We start from the raw sequence: 20,610 nt of genomic DNA on the forward strand, positions 1-20,610 counted from the left end.
ACCATGATCAGGGATGCATGCACTGTCCTGTCACCATTTGAGGAGGCCACGAGGATGGTGAGCAGTGACAGTGCATGCATCAGTGAGACTGTCCCGCTTATTCACATGTTGGAGCACACCCTACGTGGAATAATGGACAGGGCCCTTGAGGCAGAACAGAGGGAGGAAGAGGAGGACTTCCTTACCTCTCAAGGCCCCCTTTATCCAGACATTGGTCCTGCATGGCCGCCTACCACACAGGAAGAGGACGAGGTGGAGGAGGATGATTGTATCAGCAGCATGGAGGTGGAGCCTATCACTCAGCATCAGCAGCAGCAGTCTTCAAGGGATCATTTACAGTCCCAAGGAACACGTGGACTTTTACGTGGCTGGGATGAGGTGGCTGCGGATCCTGTCGTCCTCAGTGACCCAGAGGACTCTGCCCTGAATGCCTCTGCAAACCTACGCTGCATGGCCTCCCTGATCCTGCAAAGCCCGCGTAAGGATCCTCGTGTACGTGCTATCAAGGAGAGGAATCATTACTGGCTGGCAACTCTCCTTGATCCACGTTACAAGAGTAAGGTAGCGGAACTTATGTTGCCATCGCAGAGGGAGCAGAAGATGAAACTTCTGCGGGAGGCCTTGCAGGAGGGTCTGTGCAACGCGTTCCCAGAACCGGGGGGATTACCAAAACCTGGTCCTGGATAACGTCGTGCTGAGGCTTCGGTGAGTCACAGAAGGAGTGGTGGAGAAGGTGGCTGTCTGACCGATGCGTTCAAACTATTTTTTAGTCCGCAGCCCCAAGGTATGACCGGTTCCAGCAACCATCGCCAGCGTCTGCTTTACATGGTCTGGGAATACCTAGCGGCAAGATCCGACTTTGACACCTTCCCCACCGAAAATCCACTGGCTTACTGGGTCTTGAGGATGGATCACTGGCCAGAGCTTGCACAGTACACAATTGAGCTACTGGCCTGCCCTGCATCCAGTGTTCTTTCAGAACGCACATTCAGTGCTGCTGGAGCCTTTGTGACCGATCACAGGGTGCGCCTCTCCACCGACTCGGTTGATCGGCTCACCTTCATAAAAATGAATTAGTCTTGAATCACCAGCTACCAAGCACCTGATGCTGATGTAACCGATTACATTTTCTATGTATATGAGATCCCTTGAAGACTGCCTATGCTAATGTTGAGTGACTATCCTGTTATGCTGAGTGACTATCCTCTTCCTCCTCAACATTCATGTTGATAGCTTTTAAGAACATTTTTGTTTCAGAACACCACCACCAGTGCTTAAGGCCCAATTTGTTTGCCCGTGTTCAACAGGGGCGTGTAATTACAAATTTTGCTGTAATATTTCACTGCAGTGTTGTGGCACCACTACCACCACCACCACCTAAGGCCCAATTTATCTACCCCTGTTTAACAGGGGCATGTAATTACAATTTTTGATTTAATATTTCACAGCAGGGCCCGTTCTTGCTCCCACCAAGAGTATCTGTGAGCACTTACAGTGTTGTGGTACTACCAACACCTAAAAACTTTTTATTGCATTGATACAGTGTTTGGGGACCCGGGTCCCCAAACACTGCCCAGGGACAGGACCCGGGTCCCCAAACACTCCCCTGGGGCAGGACCCGGGTCCCCAAACACTCCCCTGGGGCAGGACCCGGGTCCCCAAACACTGCCCAGGGACAGGACCCGGGTCCCCAAACACTCCCCTGGGGCAGGACCCGGGTCCCCAAACACTCCTCTGGGGCAGGACCCGGGTCCCCAAACACTCCCCTGGGGCAGGACCCGGGTCCCCAAATACTCCCCTGGGACAGGACCCGGGTCCCCAAACACTCCCCTGGGGCAGGACCTGGGTCCCCAAACACTCCCCTGGGGCAGGACCCGGGTCCCCAAACACTCCCCTGGGACAGGACCTGGGTCCCCAAACACTCCTCTGGGGCAGGACCCGGGTCCCCAAACACTCCTCTGGGGCAGGACCCGGGTCCCCAAACACTCCCCTGGGGCAGGAGTCGGGTCCCCAAACAGTCCCCTGGGGCAGGATCCAGGTCCCTGAACACTTTTTGGGGCAATAACTTCCATATTAGCCTTTAAAATTCACACTTTTGATTTTTGCCGTTCGAGTCCCATAGAATTTAATGGTGTTTGAATGTTCTGCCGCGAACCGAACCGGGGGGGGGGGGGTTCGGCTCATCCCTAATGGTGAGGAGGAGATACATCGGATGTTGGATGGTGAGGAGGAGATACATCAGATGTTGGATGGTGAGGAGGAGATACATCGGGTGTTGGATGGTGAGGAGGAGATACATCGGGTGTTGGATGGTGAGGAGGAGATACATCGGATGTAATGAGATGATATAATTTATGTTGTGTAATTGAAGGACATTACTATGTATGTAGAGCGCCATGAACACGGACGGGACAATACTGTGTAGAAGGGGCAGTGATGAGTAGACTGTGGGGCAGTTCTGTGTAGAAGGGGCAGTTCTGTATAGAAGGGGCAGTGATGAGTAGACTGTGGGGCAGTTCTGTGTAGAAGGGGCAGTTCTGTGTAGAAGGGGCAGTGATGAGTAGACTGTGGGGCAGTTCTGTGTAGAAGGGGCAGTGATGAGTAGAAGGGGCAGTGATGAGTAGACTGGGGGGCAGTTCTGTGTAGAAGGGGCAGTTCTGTGTAGAAGGGGCAGTGATGAGTAGACTGTGGGGCAGTTCTGTGTAGAAGGGGCAGTGATGAGTAGACTGTGGGGCAGTTCTGTATAGAAGGGGCAGTGATGAGTAGACTGTGGGGCAGTTCTGTGTAGAAGGGGCAGTGATGAGTAGACTGGGGGGCAGTTCTGTGTAGAAGGGGCAGTGATGAGTAGACTGTGGGGCAGTTCTGTGTAGAAGGGGCAGTGATGAGTAGACTGTGGGGCAGTTCTGTGTAGAAGGGGCAGTGATGAGTAGACTGGGGGGCAGTTCTGTGTAGAAGGGGCAGTGATGAGTAGATTGTGGGGCAGTTCTGTGTAGAAGGGGCAGTGATGAGTAGACTGTGGGGCAGTTCTGTGTAGAAGGGGCAGTGATGAGTAGACTGGGGGGCAGTTCTGTGTAGAAGGGGCAGTGATGAGTAGATTGTGGGGCAGTTCTGTGTAGAAGGGGCAGTGATGAGTAGACTGTGGGGCAGTTCTGTATAGAAGGGGCAGTGATGAGTAGACTGTGGGGCAGTTCTGTGTAGAAGGGGCAGTGATGAGTAGACTGGGGGGCAGTTCTGTGTAGAAGGGGCAGTGATGAGTAGACTGTGGGGCAGTTCTGTGTAGAAGGGGCAGTGATGAGTAGACTGTGGGGCAGTTCTGTGTAGAAGGGGCAGTGATGAGTAGACTGGGGGGCAGTTCTGTGTAGAAGGGGCAGTGATGAGTAGATTGTGGGGCAGTTCTGTGTAGAAGGGGCAGTGATGAGTAGACTGTGGGGCAGTTCTGTGTAGAAGGGGCAGTGATGAGTAGACTGGGGGGCAGTTCTGTGTAGAAGGGGCAGTGATGAGTAGATTGTGGGGCAGTTCTGTGTAGAAGGGGCAGTGATGAGTTGACTGTGGGGCAGTTCTGTGTAGAAGGGGCAGTTCTGTATAGAAGGGGCAGTGATGAGTAGACTGTGGGGCAGTTCTGTGTAGAAGGGGCAGTGATGAGTAGACTGTGGGGCAGTTCTGTGTAGAAGGGGCAGTGATGAGTAGACTGTGGGGCAGTTCTGTGTAGAAGGGGCAGTGATGAGTAGACTGGGGGGCAGTTCTGTGTAGAAGGGGCAGTGATGAGTAGACTGTGGGGCAGTTCTGTGTAGAAGGGGCAGTGATGAGTAGACTGTGGGGCAGTTCTGTGTAGAAGGGGCAGTGATGAGTAGACTGTGGGGCAGTTCTGTGTAGAAGGGGCAGTGATGAGTAGACTGGGGGCAGTTCTGTGTAGAAGGGGCAGTGATGAGTAGACTGTGGGGCAGTTCTGTGTAGAAGGGGCAGTGATGAGTAGACTGTGGGGCAGTTCTGTGTAGAAGGGGCAGTGATGAGTAGACTGTGGGGCAGTTCTGTGTAGAAGGGGCAGTGATGAGTAGACTGTGGGGCAGTTCTGTGTAGAAGGGGCAGTGATGAGTAGACTGTGGGGCAGTTCTGTGTAGAAGGGGCAGTTCTGTGTAGAAGGGGCAGTTATGAGTAGACTGGGGGGCAGTTCTGTGTAGAAGGGGCAGTGATGAGTAGACTGTGGGGCAGTTCTGTGTAGAAGGGGCAGTGATGAGTAGACTGTGGGGCAGTTCTGTGTAGAAGGGGCAGTTCTGTGTAGAAGGGGCAGTGATCAGTGGAGGAGGTACTGGCAGTGTGTCAGTGATTAGTGAGGATCAGTCAGTGAGGAAGTTGGTCGGTATGAGGTGAGTCTGTCAGAGGGAATTTCTTGTTACTTCTGGAATGTGATTTCATGTTCAGGAGTTTGTCAGTGTATTACGATGTCAGTGTATTATAGTGTCAGTGTATTGTAGTGTCAGTGTATTATAGTGTCAGTGTATTATAGTGTCAGTGTATTATAGTGTCAGTGTATTATAGTGTCAGTGTATTACGGTGTCAGTGTATTATGGTGTCAGTGTATTATAGTGTCAGTGTATTATAGTGTCAGTGTATTATGGTGTCAGTGTATTATAGTGTCAGTGTATTACGGTGTCAGTGTATTATGGTGTCAGTGTATTATAGTGTCAGTGTATTATAGTGTCAGTGTATTATGGTGTCAGTGTATTACAGTGTCAGTGTATTATAGTGTCAGTGTATTATAGTGTCAGTGTATTATAGTGTCAGTGTATTATGGTGTCAGTGTATTATGGTGTCAGTGTATTATAGTGTCAGTGTATTATGGTGTCAGTGTATTATAGTGTCAGTGTATTATAGTGTCAGTGTATTATGGTGTCAGTGCATTGCGGTGTCAGTGTATTATAGTGTCAGTGTATTATAGTGTCAGTGTATTATGGTGTCAGTGTATTATGGTGTCAGTGTATTATAGTGTCAGTGTATTACAGTGTCAGTGTATTATAGTGTCAGTGTATTATAGTGTCAGTGTATTACAGTGTCAGTGTATTATAGTGTCAGTGTATTATAGTGTCAGTGTATTACGGTGTCAGTGTATTATGGTGTCAGTGTATTATAGTGTCAGTGTATTATAGTGTCAGTGTATTATGGTGTCAGTGTATTATGGTGTCAGTGTATTATAGTGTCAGTGTATTATAGTGTCAGTGTATTATGGTGTCAGTGCCTTGCGGTGTCAGTGTATTATAGTGTCAGTGTATTATAGTGTCAGTGTATTATAGTGTCAGTGTATTATGGTGTCAGTGTATTACAGTGTCAGTGTATTACAGTGTCAGTGTATTATAGTGTCAGTGTATTATGGTGTCAGTGTATTATGGTGTCAGTGTATTATAGTGTCAGTGTATTATGGTGTCAGTGTATTATAGTGTCAGTGTATTATAGTGTCAGTGTATTATAGTGTCAGTGTATTATAGTGTCAGTGTATTATAGTGTCAGTGTATTATAGTGTCAGTGTATTACGGTGTCAGTGTATTATAGTCTCAGTGTTCAGTGTATTATAGTGTCAGTGTATTACGGTGTCAGTGTATTATAGTGTCAGTGTATTGCGGTGTCAGTGTATTGCGGTGTCAGTGTATTACGATGTCAGTGTATTATAGTGTCAGTGTATTACGGTGTCAGTGTATTGCGGTGTCAGTGTATTACGATGTCAGTGTATTATAGTGTCAGTGTATTACGATGTCAGTGTATTATAGTGTCAGTGTATTACGATGTCAGTGTATTGCGGTGTCAGTGTATTATAGTGTCAGTGTATTACGATGTCAGTGTATTGCGGTGTCAGTGTATTATAGTGTCAGTGTATTACGGTGTCAGTGTATTATAGTGTCAGTGTATTACGATGTCAGTGTATTGCGGTGTCAGTGTATTATAGTGTCAGTGTATTACGATGTCAGTGTATTGCGGTGTCAGTGTATTATAGTGTCAGTGTATTACGGTGTCAGTGTATTATGGTGTCAGTGTATTATAGTGTCAGTGTATTACGGTGTCAGTGTATTATGGTGTCAGTGTATTACGATGTCAGTGTACTGTGAGTGGAAAGAAGTATTTGATCGGCGGCTGATTCTGTGAGAAAGAAACGATCGGTCTCTATCATTTTATTGGTCGGATTTTTATATCAGGGAGAGAAAAACACATTTCATAAAAGTTATAATTTGATTTTCATTTAATGAGTGGAATAAGTAAGTGAACCCCTCACAGAACATGACTCAGTGATTGGTGGAGAATCCCTTGTTGGGGGTCACAGAGGTCAGACGTTTCTTGGAGTTGGGGGAGGTTCCTTAGTAGTTGGGGGAGGTTCCTTGTTGGGGGTCACAGAGGTCAGACGTTTCTTGGAGTTGGGGGAGGTTCCTTAGTAGTTGGGGGAGGTTCCTTGTCGGGGGTCACAGAGGTCAGACGTTTCTTGGAGTTGGGGGAGGTTCCTTAGTAGTTGGGGGAGGTTCCTTGTCAGGGGTCACAGAGGTCAGACGTTTCTTGGAGTTGGGGGAGGTTCCTTAGTAGTTGGGGGAGGTTCCTTAGTAGTTGGGGGAGGTTCCTTGTTGGGGGTCACAGAGGTCAGACGTTTCTTGGAGTTGGGGGAGGTTCCTTAGTAGTTGGGGGAGGTTCCTTGTTGGGGGTCACAGAGGTCAGACGTTTCTTGGAGTTGGCCTCCAGGTTCTCACATCTCAGGAGGGATTTTCTCCTCTCCAAGTCATGAAGGTTTCCAGGATGACGTTTGGTCACTCGAACCTTCAGCTCCTCCACATATTTTCTATGGGATTAAGGTCTGGAGACTGGCTAGGCCACTCCAGGACCTTGTGCTTTTTCTTGAGCCCCTCCTTTGTTGCCTTGGCCGTGTGTGTTGGGTCATTGTCATGCTGGAAGACCCGTCCATGACCCATCTTTAGTGTTCTGTCTGAGGGAAGGAGGTTCTCACCCAAGATTTGATGGTACATGGCCCCGCCCATGGGGGGATGGTGTTCTCCATGGATGACGTGGGGGATGGTGTTCTCTATGGATGATGGTGGGGGATGGTGTTCTCCATGGATGACGGTGGGGGATGGTGTTCTCCATGGATGACGGTGGGGGGATGGTGTTCTCCATGTATGACGGTGGGGGATGGTGTTCTCCATGTATGACGGTGGGGGATGGTGTTCTCCATGTGTGACGGTGGGGGATGGTGTTCTCCATGTATGACGGTGGGGGATGGTGTTCTCCATGGATGACGGTGGGGGATGGTGTTCTCCGTGTATGATGGTGGGGGACGGTGTTCTCCACGGATGACGGTGGGGGGTGGTGTTCTCCATGGATGACGGTGGGGGGATGGTGTTCTCCATGTATGACGGTGGGGGATGGTGTTCTCCACAGATGACGGTGGGGGATGGTGTTCTCCACTGATGACGGTGGGGGATGGAGTTCTCCATGTATGACGGTGGGGGATGGTGTTCTCCATGGATGACGGTGGGGGGATGGTGTTCTCCACGGATGACGGTGGGGGGTGGTGTTCTCCATGGATGACGGTGGGGGGGATGGTGTTCTCCATGTATGACGGTGGGGGATGGTGTTCTCCACAGATGACGGTGGGGGATGGTGTTCTCCACTGATGACGGTGGGGGATGGTGTTCTCCATGTATGACGGTGGGGGATGGTGTTCTCCACAGATGACAGTGGGGGATGGTGTTCTCCACGGATGACGGTGGGGGGTGGTGTTCTCCATGGATGACGGTGGGGGATGGTGTTCTCCATGGATGACGGTGGGGGACAGTGTTCTCCATGGATGACGGTGGGGGATGGTGTTCTCCATGGATAACGGTGGGGGGATGGTGTTCTCCACGGATGACGGTGGGGGATGGTGTTCTCCATGTATGAAGGTGGGGGATGGTGTTCTTGGGGTCATGGGCTCCTCCTCCTCCAAACACGTTGAGTTGATGCCAAAGATCTCGATTTTGGTCTCCTCTGACCACAACCCCTCCCCCAGTTCTCCTCTGAATCATTCAGATCTTCATTATCAGACATCAGACGGGCTGTACATGTGATTTCCTGATCAGGGGGACCTTGCGGGGGCTGCAGGATTTCAGTCCCTCCCGGTGTAGTGTGTTACTGATTGTTTCCTTGGTGACGATGGTCCCGGCTGAGATCAGTGAAGATTCTCCCGTGTAGTTCTGGGCGGATTCCTCACCGTTCTCATGATCATTGAACCTCCACGAGGGGAGATCTTGTATGGAGCCCCAGACTGAGTAGGGTTGTCACCTCATCCCTTTAAACCTGATCACCTCTTTATCTTCATTAATGTTTGGTTAGTTCAATATCCTCACCTCTTTGGGGACCAAAGAATTGAAGTGGGGGGAGAATGTAGCCAGGAAGTACACAGGTTCTGAGGCTGATAAAGGTGGAGATTAAACTCACTTGGTGCCTCATCTGCATTAAATCCTCAGAACCCGTGTACTTCATATGTGATCGGGTTTATAGGAATGAGGTGGTGACCCTAATGCCGCGTACACACGATCCGAAAATCAGACAGAAAAAAAAAAAATCGGAAGTGATGTCATGTGTTGTATTTTCTGACGACAACTGTACTGACCAAACAAAAATCGTATGATCCGGTGTCGTACGAGGAAAATCTTCATGCATGTCCGATAAAATAATATGGGATGAACTGTCATGATCGGCTCACGGAAGCCCTGTACTAACGATCCGATTATCGGACGATTCTTCCTCGGGTGACATTTTTCGTACAATATTCGGATGGTGTGTACGTGAGTGACCGTTATTTTGTGTTTCCTCCATTTGTGAATAATCCCCCCAGCTGTTGTCTCGTCCCACTAGCTGTTGTCTCCTCCCACCAGCTGTTGTCTCCTCCCACCAAGCTGCTTGGCGAGGGTCTTGTAGCCCATTCCAGCCTTGTGTAGATCTCCGATCTTCTCCAAAGATCTGTCGGAGGACGTCGGGGTCTTCCCATGGAGGAGAGATTGGAGTCTGATTGGTTGATTCTGTGGACAGGTGTCTTCTATACAGGTAACAAGCTGAGATTAGGAGAGTGCTCCGTATAAGAGAGGGAGAGTTCTCCTCATCTCAGCTCATTACTAGAGTTGAGCGGACACCTGGATGTTCGGGTTCGGACCCGAACCCGAACTTTGACCCGAACCCCATAGAAGTCAATGGAGACCCGGACTTTTGACTACTAAAATGTCTCTAAAAAACTAAGGAAAAGGGCTGGAGGGCTGCAAATGGCAGCAAAATGTCGAGAAGAGCATGGCAAGTACTCTGCAAATAAATGTGGATAGGGAAATAACTTAAAATAACATAAAAAATAAAAAAATAAAATCATTTTGACCTAGGAGGACGAGGTCCATATGTAGTAGGAGGTTGAGGTGGAAGCGGCGGTGTAGGTGGAAGCGGCGGTGGAGGAGGAGGAGGAGGAGGTCCATATGTATTAGGAGGTTGAGGTGGATGTGGCGGTGTAGGTGGAAGCGGCGGTGGAGGAGGAGGAGGAGGTCCATATGTATTAGGAGGTTGAGGTGGATGTGGCGGTGTAGGTGGAAGCGGCGGTGGAGGAGGAGGAGGAGGTCCATATGTATTAGGAGGTTGAGGTGGATGTGGCGGTGTAGGTGGAAGCGGCGGTGGAGGAGGAGGAGGAGGTCCATATGTATTAGGAGGTTGAGGTGGATGTGGCGGTGTAGGTGGAAGCGGCGGTGGAGGAGGAGGAGGAGGTCCATATGTATTAGGAGGTTGAGGTGGATGTGGCGGTGTAGGTGGAAGCGGCGGTGGAGGAGGAGGAGGTCCATATGTATTAGGAGGTTGAGGTGGATGTGGCGGTGTAGGTGGAAGCGGCGGTGGAGGAGGAGGAGGAGGAGGTCCATATGTATTAGGAGGTTGAGGTGGATGTGGCGGTGTAGGTGGAAGCGGCGGTGGAGGAGGAGGAGGTCCATATGTATTAGGAGGTTGAGGTGGAAGCGGCGGTGGAGGAGGAGGAGGAGGAGGTCCATATGTATTAGGAGTGTAGCGCTCACCCCCGAAGGAGCCGCTGAATTATCGGGTCTTCTGTCTCACCTCTGTGACACACCACAAACAATGAATCCACAGCACACCAGCACACCTTGTGAAGTTTTATAACAGATTTAATGACTGTGGGATAGAGCAAAAGCCCTTAATGTCTCCCCACTCTAATATAATACAACTAATAACAGAATGAGATAATACATTTAGATTGAATGCGATGAACAGTAATATATCTATATACTTAGCAGTATCGACCCCACCCTAAACTACTGGCCAGTAGTACTGTCCTAGGCTAGCCAACGTTGGGGCCCTGGATGTATGACAGATGTAGGAAATACACTTGTTGCAATGGCCAAAGGCCGCTCACCATTTCCAATGTCTCTTTGGGGAAGGAGGATGGTTGTCTGCGGAAGCGAGTGTCCCTCTCTCCTCAGACCGACTTCTGTGAAATGGATGCAGTCTTTTAAAGCCTCCGGCAGGACATCTCAGATCGTCTAGGGGCCGTCTGGGGAATCTGGCAATAACCTCTGTCAGCTTCACTCACTCAATTGGGCAGGCTGGATTACTCCGGTGGCTGGATCGGCCCTGCGACCAGGCCTCAGTTCGATCGCTCAAAACACAGTCTCTCTCTGTTTCAGTAGACGAACATCAGTCTCTCCAAAAACTATTGCATAGAGCCTGTGTCTCAGTGGCAAACACACAGCTCTGACACAAGCTGTCTTAAATCACTCTGTGATGCAGATCTGTGTTCCCTGGTCACTGTTCCAGACTCCCTCTCCTCACTACTTCCTCCTGACCCCCCTCTCTCCTGGAACTTCCTGTCTCACAGCCTCCTGGGAAATGCAGTTTTCCAAATCTGTGCTCTCTGGCTCCACCTGCTGCAATATATATATATATATATCTACATCCTCTTAAATGGCTGAAAATCACAACAGGGCTACATTCTCCCCCTACTTAAAGTCTTTGGGGTCCCCCCCAAAGGGTAAACTGTATTTGTAAGTTCTACAGACAATATATACAGTATAAAAGGCACATATAAAGTTTATACTAGACCATCTGAATACTTTTACTGCGCATAGATAGATGCAGACAACGTCTAGCAAGTGGAGGGGGCAGAGGAACACTCCACCAAGGTGTGCTGATGGTCGGGATTGGACACAAGTCCTTTGATACCTCTGTGGTTAGGGTGGACACTTTGGGTGATCTGCATACAGTAGTGATAGCTTCCTCTGTGCTGTTCCCTGGTGAGTCATAAGTGAGTCTCTGAGGAGGTCGCACCAGTCGTTTGGACCTTGATTCTAAAAACCCGGATGGGCCTTCATCTGCTGAGTCCTCTTCTACTTGCTGTGTTAACTGTTCAGTATCCTTTTCAACTGGCTGAACAGGGGCATCTTCTAGCACTGAGGTTTCCGGCAAGAGACTTTCCACTTGAGAGGGTACAGAATTATCCTCGTTTGCTTGAGGCACAAATTCAGGGGCATCTGGTCTCAAATTGCTCAAATCCGGCTCAGGAGTCATAATAGTTGGATGAACATCCATAGGTTCAGATGGCCACATCCAACTCGGACACACATCTTCCTCATCGCTGTCGTCCTCACTTTCTCTTGTAGAAGGTGGCTGTTGGGACCGAGTAACAGGCGCTTGACGGGAAGTGGATGGAATGGGTGAAGGAGACTCATCTCTATCTGGTACCCGCACAGCTTCATTCAGAGGTAGGAGATGATTCCGATGCCAATTCTTCAGTGGCCCGGTCTTTCCCTCTGGTCGAATCTGGTACACTGGCAGGCCAGGCAATTGTTTACAGACGATATAGATCTGAGAGCTCCATCTATCAGCTAGTTTGTGCCTGGCCGAAGCACCCAAATTTCTCAATAGAACTCGATCACCTGGCTGTAAATCCTGTACCCGAACCCTCAAGTCATAGTTCCGTTTGTTTCTTTGTTCTCTACTCCCGGATGTCAAACGGGCCTTCTCAAATGCAGAAGCCAGGTTTCTCCTCAGTCTATCCACATAACCCTGGTGAGAGGCAATAGACGTCTGGTCAAGGGAGAGGCCAAAAGCTAAATCTACTGGTAATCGGGCTTCTCTTCCAAACATGAGGCGGTACGGTGAGTATCCTGTAACATCACTTTCTGTGCTATTGTAAGCATGCACAATGGTAGAGATATGCCGACTCCAGTGCTGTTTCTCCCTGATCGACAGTGTTCCCAACATATTGAGCAGAGTCCGATTGAATCTCTCCGGTTGTGCATCACCCTGGGGGTGATAGGGGGAGGTTCTTGACTTCTGAATCCCCAATAGATCCAAGAGCTGCCTGATGAGTCGACTTTCAAAGTCTCTGCCTTGATCAGAATGGATCCTCTGAGGTAGACCATAATGAACAAAGAACTTTTCTACTAGGACTTTGGCTACAGTAGGAGCACGTTGATCTTTGGTTGGAAAAGCTTGAGCATAACGGGTAAAGTGGTCTGTCACCACTAGGATATTTCCCTGTCCACTAGTGTCAGGCTCTAAGCACAGGAAGTCAATACACACCAGGTCCATAGGCCCTTGACTCTGTAGATGGCTCATTGGAGCAGTCCTAGAAGGTAAAGTTTTCCTCTGGATACATCTTAGACAGGAATGGCAGTAGCTTTCAACTTCGGTTCTCATGCAGGGCCAATAGAATCTGTCTCGGACCAGTTTAAAAGTTCTCTCTGCTCCTAAGTGACCATGGTCATCATGCAAAGCTTTCAGCACATTTTCTCTATGCTTCTCTGGGAGGAACAACTGCTGCTTTTCTTCTAAGTCATCCGAGGGGCCCCTTCGGTAGACCACCCCGTCTAGCAGTTTCAACCGTTCCCACTCTTTGTGGACCAGACGAGCCTCTTTTGGTGAATCAGTTAGTAGGAGCCCTCTTTGACCCGCTTTCATTGCTCTCAGAGTTAACCCGATCAAAGGATCTTCAGCCTGATCTACTCTCAGGTCCTTCTTCGTGAAAGTAGGCAGGCCCTCACTCCTCAGCTGTGTAGGGTTACAATACATTTTAGGGACACCGGCAGCCATGACTCCTATGGCCTCTGCTCCAATCATTCCTTTGGTTCGGCACTCCACCCCTTGGCATAGGGCTTGAACTCCATCTGGAGTCAAATGAGTCCACTCTGTTTCTGGGACCCCTGTGCTATAGGGTCTCCTGGATAAGGCATCCGCGTCTTGGTTATTGACCCCAGGGCGATATTTGAGGCTGAAGCGGAATCCTGACAGGGCAGCCAACCACCGGTGCCCAGTGGCATCCAGTTTGGCCGTAGTGAGAATGTAAGTGAGTGGGTTGTTGTCAGTTCTGACCACGAAATTGGCCCCGTACAGGTAGTCTTTTAGTTTGTCCACCACTGTCCACTTCAAGGCCAGGAACTCCAACTTGTGAGTGGGGTAATTCTTCTCAGAAGGGGTGAGACCCCGACTCACATATGCCACCGGTCTCAGGAGGCCATCATATTCCTGGTATAGTACTCCTCCTAGCCCTTCTCTGCTAGCATCCACATGTAGTTCATAAGGCTTGGCAGGATCAGTGTAGGCAAGGACAGGAGCCTGTGTTAGACTTCCTTTCAATTGGAGGAAAGCTCTTTCACATTGGTCGGTCCATTCCTCCTGGATTGATTCACGAGGCTTCCTAATTCCGTGGGCTGATGAACCCGGCTCAAAGGGCATTGATTCATCTTCTGCTCCTTCCATTCTTAGAAGCGTGTTCAGAGGCTGAGCTATCTTGGCAAACCCCTCTACGAACCTCCTATAGTATGAGCAGAATCCTAGGAAGGACCGGAGTTCAGTAATATTACGAGGTCTCGGCCATGAAGCCACAGCTTCCAACTTCTTAGGGTCAGTTGATATGCCTTCTGCTGAAACAACATGTCCCAGGTACGTGACTGAAGGCAGACAGAACTGACACTTCTCTAAGGAAAGTTTCAATCCTTCTTCATGCAACCGCTTCAAGACCTTTTCCAACCGCTGCCCATGTTCTTCCAGTGTTCTTCCGAAGACTATTAGGTCATCCAGATACACTAGTACCTCGATCAGGTGCATGTCTCCCACCGTCTTTTCCATTAGTCGTTGGAAAGTTGCTGGGGCTCCTGTGAGGCCTTGGGGCATTCTATTAAACTCAAAGAATCCCAGTGGACAGATGAAAGCAGTCTTCTCTTTATCTTCAGGATGCATGGGTATCTGGTGATATCCACTTCGCAGGTCAAGTACACTAAACCACTTTGCTCCGGACAGACACTGTAAGGCATCTTCTATTCGAGGAGTAGTGTATTGGTCGGGAATGGTTCTTTGGTTGAGTGTGCGGTAGTCTATGCACAAACGGATGGAACCGTTTTTCTTGCGAACTACCACGATGGGTGAGGCATAAGGACTCCTGGATTCTTGGATTATCCTGGTCCTTTTCAATTCAGCCAGCTGTTCCCTTAGGTCATCTAGATCTCCCAATGGGACTCGCCGTGACCTTTCTCGAAAGGGCTTGTCATCTTGGAGGCGAACGCGGTGCTGAGTGCTCCTAGCACACCCCACATCAAACTCATCCTTGGAGAATAAATCTTGCCACTTGAGGAGCTGAGACTGAATTCGCTTCTTCCACTCAGGGGAGATAGGGGCATCTTTAGGATAGAATCGTTCAGCTGGGATCTCTCTGTCTACTCCCTCTATCAACTCAGTGGGTGAGAGGGGTGTGGCAGTGGCCACTTGTCCAATCGGCATCCGTGCCTTCAAGGTCACTGGGGAGTCTGACACATTGCATACACTTACAGAGACTCTCCCACGGGCCCGCTGTAGAGCTCTGGTGGATATTATCTCAGGCACCAATCCCACTCCAGATCTCTTCATATTTCTGGGATCAGTTTCCAGGACCACATAGGGGCCTGGTTGTGACCAATTCAACTTGACTGAGGCCCGGAAACTAGTCATTTCTCCTGGCTGTAAGACCTTCTCTGCTCTTTCTAATCTCCAAAGCCGTCCCACTTCTGCAGGGGCCCTCTGTTCTTGAATAATCCGCTGGTAGATTGGCCGCAACATCGGGTGCATCTCCTCTGAAGTAGAACTCTCTTCCGTCACTAATGGAGTTATAAGGCGTCTCACCAAGTCAGTATTTGTTCCCACAATCATAGAACTTCGATTAGCTCCTGGTGGGCGAGGACATACAATGGCTAAGGCGTCACAGACCCCTGGTTGTCCAACAGTTGCCGAACTGAACTCCAGCTTCACTTGTAGACATCCATCATATGGAAGCTTCTGAGTCCCGATACCCCAGATTTCGAGATCCTCTAACTCCATCAGGGGTAGATGCTTCAAATGCTTCTGGTAGAAGTCCCTGTAAATCAGTGTTACTTGAGCACCTGAATCGAGGAGAGCCTTTGTGTAAACCCCTTCTACTTGAACTGGGATAATGGGTGAAGGGCCTATCAACTGGTCAGGGAACTTCTTCGGAGTAGTAGAAGGCATAGACCCAGTCGGCTGCACTCTAGCCCTCTTCCTCGCTTGTGGTGGTTGTTTTCTTCCCCCTTTCGGGTGTTTAGGTTGTGGGTGTGCCTTGCCTCCCTCTGACACAGGACCAGACGCCAGGGGAGGGGATCTTTTTGTCGTAGCAGGTGAGGCTCTGGGTAAAGACTTGGGCCTCTTATTGGTATCCTGGGAATCAGAGCAGTCTTCAGTAGTTGGGCACCCAGTTTGCTCCCTCACTGGGGCCCTCTGTAGTTTCCCGCCGGTCGATAACTTCCTCTTGAATTCGATGGGCTCGGACAGGTATTTCGGTAATGACCCACTCCTCCGCAATTATAGCAGATGTTTGACGGTTTCTTGATAGGCACCACCTGAGTAGTAGATTCAGGAACTGGTTCTGAAGTGACTTTTTCAAGGGGCGACTTGACACCTGCAGACAATAGGGTTAGCATTTGCATCAGCTGGGAAACTTGAGCCTTTAATTGCTCCACTTCTGAATTCCCATTCGACACATTGAGCGTTCGAACCTCAGCAGGAAATGAAAATCCTGAGCCCTTCTTTTTCTCCTCTAGGATAGCCTCTTCCTCCCTTACCATCTTAATGAGATCAGAGTATCGCAAAGAGGTACCCCCTTGTAAGGTCTTCAACTGGATCCAGATAGGATCGGAACTCAGAGCGCCTCTCAGGATCTGTTTCATTCTAACTTGATCCATATCCCTGGCTTCTATTCCTTTCTTTAGTACAATCTGGTATAGCATTTTGTTTAGTCGTCGAATATACTCGGAAAGCTGCTCATTTTCCCGTTGAAACATGTGTTCAAATAGGAAGATTAGATCTGTAGCTTTCTCTGTGCGCCCAAACTCATCTTGTAGCATGCGAAGATAGTCATATGCTGTACAAGACTCCTGACTGAATTTCAAATTTCGGATGGCTTCTGCTGCAACGCCTTTCAGACTTTCAGTAATGCGTTGTTTCTTTTGAGCCTCTGGAACATCCCATTCTTCCAGTGCTTGCATAGCCTGTTCCATCCAGGTTTCATACTCTTCTTCTCCCGGAGGTACAGGCTGCACTCCAGAAAAAATTCTCAACTTCCTGTAGCCATAGTTCACAGATGGCGAGGACATTTTTCTAACGCTCTCTACCAGTTTTCCTATGTCCATGAAGAAGGAAGCTGGGGGGTAGTTAGTGGTTGGTACAGAAGTGGTAGTTACTTCCACTGTGTCTGACATGGTCTGGCTTGGTCCCTCCAGACAACTTGCTGAGGTGAGTAGAGGGAATAACCGTGCTTTAACTTCTCCGGCTAGCTGGATGCTATCACCCTGGAAGCAGGTTGGGACTCCTTTCTTCCATTCTAGTAGGGCATAGGTATGGGAGACTTTTTGATCTATTTTCGTGTCTATTACAAACACTTTCTGGTCAGGTGCTAGTGTAGTTACTGCTTGACGGATCTGTTCCTCTGTCCATTTGTCACCAGGAATGTCCATTACTATACTCAGCCCTAATTGGCCATTTTGTTCTTTGCACCACTCTGCTGCGGTGTTTGGATCCATTGCTGGCTCGTTTGTGCGGTTATCACTTTGCGAGAGGTATCAGAAGAAATCCCGGACGAGCACCCCACGTGTAGCGCTCACCCCCGAAGGAGCCGCTGAATTATCGGGTCTTCTGTCTCACCTCTGTGACACACCACAAACAATGAATCCACAGCACACCAGCACACCTTGTGAAGTTTTATAACAGATTTAATGACTGTGGGATAGAGCAAAAGCCCTTAATGTCTCCCCACTCTAATATAATACAACTAATAACAGAATGAGATAATACGTTTAGATTGAATGCGATGAACAGTAATATATCTATATACTTAGCAGTATCGACCCCACCCTAAACTACTGGCCAGTAGTACTGTCCTAGGCTAGCCAACGTTGGGGCCCTGGATGTATGACAGATGTAGGAAATACACTTGTTGCAATGGCCAAAGGCCGCTCACCATTTCCAATGTCTCTTTGGGGAAGGAGGATGGTTGTCTGCGGAAGCGAGTGTCCCTCTCTCCTCAGACCGACTTCTGTGAAATGGATGCAGTCTTTTAAAGCCTCCGGCAGGACATCTCAGATCGTCTAGGGGCCGTCTGGGGAATCTGGCAATAACCTCTGTCAGCTGTACTCACTCAGTCGGGCAGGCTGGATTACTCCGGTGGCTGGATCGGCCCTGCGACCAGGCCTCAGTTCGATCGCTCAAAACACAGTCTCTCTCTGTTTCAGTAGACGAACATCAGTCTCTCCAAAAACTATTGCATAGAGCCTGTGTCTCAGTGGCAAACACACAGCTCTGACACAAGCTGTCTTAAATCACTCTGTGATGCAGATCTGTGTTCCCTGGTCACTGTTCCAGACTCCCTCTCCTCACTACTTCCTCCTGACCCACCTCTCTCCTGGAACTTCCTGTCTCACAGCCTCCTGGGAAATGCAGTTTTCCAAATCTGTGCTCTCTGGCTCCACCTGCTGCAATATATATATATATATCTACATCCTCTTAAATGGCTGAAAATCACAACAGGGCTACAGGAGGTTGAGGTGGATGTGGCGGTGTAGGTGGAAGCGGTGGAGGAGGAGGAGGTCCATATGTATTAGGAGGTTGAGGTGGATGTGGCGGTGTGTAGGTGGAAGCGGCGGTGGAGGAGGAGGAGGAGGTCCATATGTATTAGGAGGTTGAGGTGGATGTGGCGGTGGAGGAGGAGGAGGAGGAGGAGGTCCATATGTATTAGGAGGTTGAGGTGGATGTGGCGGTGTAGGTGGAAGCGGCGGAGGAGGAGGAGGTCCATATGTATTAGGAGGTTGAGGTGGATGTGGCGGTGTGTAGGTGGAAGCGGCGGTGGAGGAGGAGGAGGAGGTCCATATGTATTAGGAGGTTGAGGTGGATGTGGCGGTGTAGGTGGAAGCGGCGGAGGAGGAGGAGGTCCATATGTATTAGGAGGTTGAGGTGGATGTGGCGGTGTAGGTGGAAGCGGCGGTGGAGGAGGTCCATATGTATTAGGAGGTTGAGGTGGATGTGGCGGTGTAGGTGGAAGCGGCGGTGGAGGAGGAGGAGGAGGTCCATATGTATTAGGAGGTTGAGGTGGATGTGGCGGTGTAGGTGGAAGCGGCGGTGGAGGAGGAGGTCCATATGTATTAGGAGGTTGAGGTGGATGTGGCGGTGTAGGTGGAAGCGGCGGTGGAGGAGGAGGTCCATATGTATTAGGAGGTTGAGGTGGATGTTGGGATGATGGTGGAAGCGGCGGTGGAGGAGGAGGAGGTCCATATGTATTAGGAGGTTGAGGTGGATGTGGCGGTGTAGGTGGAAGCGGCGGTGGAGGAGGAGGTCCATATGTATTAGGAGGTTGAGGTGGATGTGGCGGTGTAGGTGGAAGCGGCGGTGGAGGAGGAGGAGGTCCATATGTATTAGGAGGTTGAGGTGGATGTGGCGGTGTAGGTGGAAGCGGCGGTGGAGGAGGAGGTCCATATGTATTAGGAGGTTGAGGTGGATGTGGCGGTGTAGGTGGAAGCGGCGGTGGAGGAGGAGGTCCATATGTATTAGGAGGTTGAGGTGGATGTGGCGGTGTAGGTGGAAGCGGCGGTGGAGGAGGAGGTCCATATGTATTAGGAGGTTGAGGTGGAAGCGGCGGTGTAGGTGGAAGCGGCGGTGGAGGAGGTCCATATGTATTAGGAGGTTGAGGTGGATGTGGCGGTGTAGGTGGAAGCGGCGGTGGAGGAGGAGGAGGAGGTCCATATGTATTAGGAGGTTGAGGTGGATGTGGCGGTGTAGGTGGAAGCGGCGGTGGAGGAGGAGGAGGTCCATATGTATTAGGAGGTTGAGGTGGAAGCGGCGGTGGAGGAGGAGGAAGAGGAGGTCCATATGTATTAGGAGGTTGAGGTGGATGTGGCGGTGTAGGTGGAAGCGGCGGTGGAGGAGGAGGTCCATATGTATTAGGAGGTTGAGGTGGATGTGGCGGTGTAGGTGGAAGCGGCGGTGGAGGAGGAGGTCCATATGTATTAGGAGGTTGAGGTGGATGTTGGGATGATGGTGGAAGCGGCGGTGGAGGAGGAGGAGGTCCATATGTATTAGGAGGTTGAGGTGGATGTGGCGGTGTAGGTGGAAGCGGCGGTGGAGGAGGAGGTCCATATGTATTAGGAGGTTGAGGTGGATGTGGCGGTGTAGGTGGAAGCGGCGGTGGAGGAGGAGGAGGAGGTCCATATGTATTAGGAGGTTGAGGTGGATGTGGCGGTGTAGGTGGAAGCGGCGGTGGAGGAGGAGGTCCATATGTATTAGGAGGTTGAGGTGGATGTGGCGGTGTAGGTGGAAGCGGCGGTGGAGGAGGAGGTCCATATGTATTAGGAGGTTGAGGTGGATGTGGCGGTGTAGGTGGAAGGGGCGGTGGAGGAGGAGGAGGTCCATATGTATTAGGAGGTTGAGGTGGATGTGGCGGTGTAGGTGGAAGCGGCGGTGGAGGAGGAGGAGGTCCATATGTATTAGGAGGTTGAGGTGGATGTGGCGGTGTAGGTGGAAGCGGCGGTGGAGGAGGAGGAGGAGGTCCATATGTATTAGGAGGTTGAGGTGGATGTGGCGGTGTAGGTGGAAGCGGCGGTGGAGGAGGAGGAGGAGGAGGAGGAGGAGGAGGAGGAGGTCCATATGTATTAGGAGGTTGAGGTGGATGTGGCGGTGTAGGTGGAAGCGGCGGTGGAGGAGGAGGTCCATATGTATTAGGAGGTTGAGGTGGATGTGGCGGTGTAGGTGGAAGCGGCGGTGGAGGAGGAGGAGGAGGTCCATATGTATTAGGAGGTTGAGGTGGATGTGGCGGTGTAGGTGGAAGCGGCGGTGGAGGAGGAGGTCCATATGTATTAGGAGGTTGAGGTGGATGTGGCGGTGTAGGTGGAAGCGGCGGTGGAGGAGGAGGTCCATATGTATTAGGAGGTTGAGGTGGATGTGGCGGTGTAGGTGGAAGCGGCGGTGGAGGAGGAGGAGGTCCATATGTATTAGGAGGTTGAGGTGGATGTGGCGGTGTAGGTGGAAGCGGCGGTGGAGGAGGAGGAGGTCCATATGTATTAGGAGGTTGAGGTGGATGTGGCGGTGTAG

The 20,610-nt window shown here is 50.3% G+C and overlaps 1 protein-coding gene across 1 annotated transcript in view; it reads left to right on the forward strand.

The window, feature by feature from the left end:
- The first annotated feature begins 4,268 nt into the window (after positions 1 to 4,268).
- LOC120941772 (anion exchange protein 2-like) overlaps positions 4,269 to 20,610 on the forward strand; it is a 117,218-nt gene continuing 100,876 nt past the window's right edge. The window contains exon 1 of the mRNA XM_040355449.1: positions 4,269 to 4,364. The gene's annotated coding sequence lies outside the window, so the exon portion shown is untranslated. The remainder of the gene's footprint in view (positions 4,365 to 20,610) is intronic.

Source organism: Rana temporaria, chromosome 5 (assembly GCF_905171775.1).
Source record: "Rana temporaria chromosome 5, aRanTem1.1, whole genome shotgun sequence".
NCBI lineage: Eukaryota > Metazoa > Chordata > Amphibia > Anura > Ranidae > Rana > Rana temporaria.